We start from the raw sequence: 2,889 nt of genomic DNA, 5'->3' as shown, positions 1-2,889 counted from the left end.
ACGGTCATATTTCATTTAAAGTTTGCCTCAATAATTAAGATAATTTAATGTAATCAAAAATAAAAATATTTTTGGATCCCATTTTTTGCACATGTAAGGGGAGGACAAATCGATAGATTTGAACTACAATGAACTCACAAAACTTATTCTCATGCGTGTAAATCTAACACCCTTTACTTGCTTCTTTGGAAGTGTTAGGAACACTTTGATATACAAATATTTAAATCTTACATGAACCAAACAATGTAAGACTTCTTTTAAAATAGACACTTATGTGTCATACATATGCAACATTATGTTGTTATAGAAAATATTTTTAATATAATTAAAACTATTTATTTGACACATTTACTCAAAGGCAGACCTTCTTAGTCCCAAATTTTTCTCTATATATATTTAATATTATATTTGTATGATTATTTTATTAAATGAATGATAATATTTTTTAAGATTTCATTATCATGTATATTTATTTTGAGTAAAAAAATTAAGAAATTCTATTATTTTTTTTAATTAATAAAACATTTAATTTATATATAAAAAGATTAATTTTGCACTCCAAATTTTTTTATCCGCCTCTGCATTCACGGATTCACCAACAAATGTGAGGTGGATAATTGAAAACTCAATTGGGATTGGATAACCAAAACTGTACTAGATAAACAACTTTATCATATGAACTCAATTTTTGAAATTGACACGAACCTTCTTTCTTTTTAGCTTTCTTTTGTTTCCCTTCTGTTTAAGTGGCTCATACCTTCAACTAATTCTTCTTTATTATCATTATTACGAAGTTTCTCTGCCTTTAGCGACGCACTACAAAGGAGAAAAAAAAAAGCAATAATTATTGCAAGAGGAATGAAAAAAGAAAAGAAAATAGCATGTACTCCTCCACCAACTGTACGAGGTACATGCACAATTTTATTCGAGTAGGAAGCTTTCTTAACTAATAGCCAGTGATACAATTATATGTCTGAGAGAGTCACCTAAAACTATTGGATATATAACTCTAAACAAACGTGGTTACAAAATGACCATAAAAAAAGTTGCTATACTATCATAGTAAATACAAGTGTTTTGAATCGGTTAATTTTTTATTCAATTAGTTAATTTATAAATTTTTAACATTTTAACTTCTAACTTATAATTTATTATGTTTCGGCTATCTTATATATTATAATCATTTTTTTGAAACACCAAAGCATTGTTTATTACCATTATGCATGGTACACTTGGCTCTGTTTCAATTTACCCACAATCCTAATTTTGCACGTTTTGTTCAGACATGATCGTGAAGTTGTAGTTAGTATTTTAAAAAGAAAATGCGGTTTGTGTAATTGGGTTAGCTTTTTCATTTTTGTGTGTGAAGGTATAGATCATATAATGGATTCATTGTCAAATAAGGCAGCATTGAGTTCATTTATGGATCACTTTCTTTTACGAAGCTTCTGCTCTCTCTTTTGCTAAATAAAAAAGCATATAATTTTTTTACTTATTTAAAAAATAAAGTTAGAAAGAGTTGTGTTAAATTAACACGTATTTTAATATCTTGGTTTGTTATCTAAATAAAAGTGATGTAAGAAACTAATAATACTCTTTTTGAAAAATATTAATACAAGCTCCTTCCGTCATTTTTTTTCGGTTTTTTTTGTTAAATTTTCTTTATATTTATATATTATTGTTCAAGATAATATAGTAGAAAAAAAATAATTTTACATTAATTAAAAAAGTTAGTTAAATTCATTTAATTTTTATGATTTTATATAAAATATACATTATATTTTAAAAAAAATATCCTTAATACTGATGTTATTTTTATTACGGCTAGTGATATTATTATTATTATTATTATTATTTTTGTTCGTCCCTAGAGAATCTACCGCCGATAACAGTGACTAATCTCCTCGCTATGTTGGAGGTACCTCAAAGGGTGGGATAGCTGGTCCCAAAATTTAACGTGACTGCATATACAAGACAGGATTCGAACCAAAAATATTAATATTATTATTATTATTATTTACACTCTATCAAGCACATTTCTAGCAGCAGTGCCAAAAAATGTGCAACAATGGAAAAGGCTTTCAAAATTCTTTAGACAGTTGGACCGACACTATATTAGGGAAATGATTTTAGTGCAGATGGGTAGCTAGCATGAGATTGGAAGGCAGTGGTGAGGATGAGCATGGTTGTCATTGTCACCATGAATCAGTATGAATGTTCCCTGTATGAGTAACAGTATCTATTACAAGTGGTTGTGGTTAATTAAGTTCTCTGCAAGATTAAAGATGTCGTATTTTTGGTTCACTTGTCAAGAATCCCTCAATTTCATTCAAGCTAACCCTCATGCCATTACCTTAACTTGTCGGTGGTTTATATGTTTCCCTAATAACATTAATATTTTAAGGTTGCTTAATTAACATCAATCAATGCACGAAATTGAAGGAGGAGATTAGTAACTAGTTGGCAGTTTTATTGCGATGGAGAAATTTAGAAAACAAAAGCATACTATTACTTGTTCATATCTCAAGTGCTCCTCAACAATAACCATCGCTATACGCAATTACTCACTGTCCTCAAACCAATATATGCTTATTATTACGTGTACGAGTATATTACTACTTCATTTGGTTTCAATTTTCAATTTTCAATTTTCAATGTTGTCATTGGTTTCGCTGGTTTGGACAACTTTAAGGTCAGGAATGACTTCGAAAGTTTAAAGTTGAGCTCCATTTAAAAAAATAATAATAAGAGTTTTCAATCATAAAAGACAATTGATTTTATGAGAAATTATTCAATCATTTTTCTGATTTAACCAGATTTTAAAATTAAATTTTAGATAAATGAAACATTTATAGATTTTTAATTAATTTCATAGTTACTATTTACTTA

This window comes from Cajanus cajan, chromosome 6 (genome assembly GCF_000230855.2).
Source record: "Cajanus cajan strain Asha chromosome 6, NIPB_CcT2T_4, whole genome shotgun sequence".
NCBI lineage: Eukaryota > Viridiplantae > Streptophyta > Magnoliopsida > Fabales > Fabaceae > Cajanus > Cajanus cajan.
The sequence above is the reverse complement of the archived record's forward strand: the minus strand, read 5'-3'. Positions refer to the sequence as shown.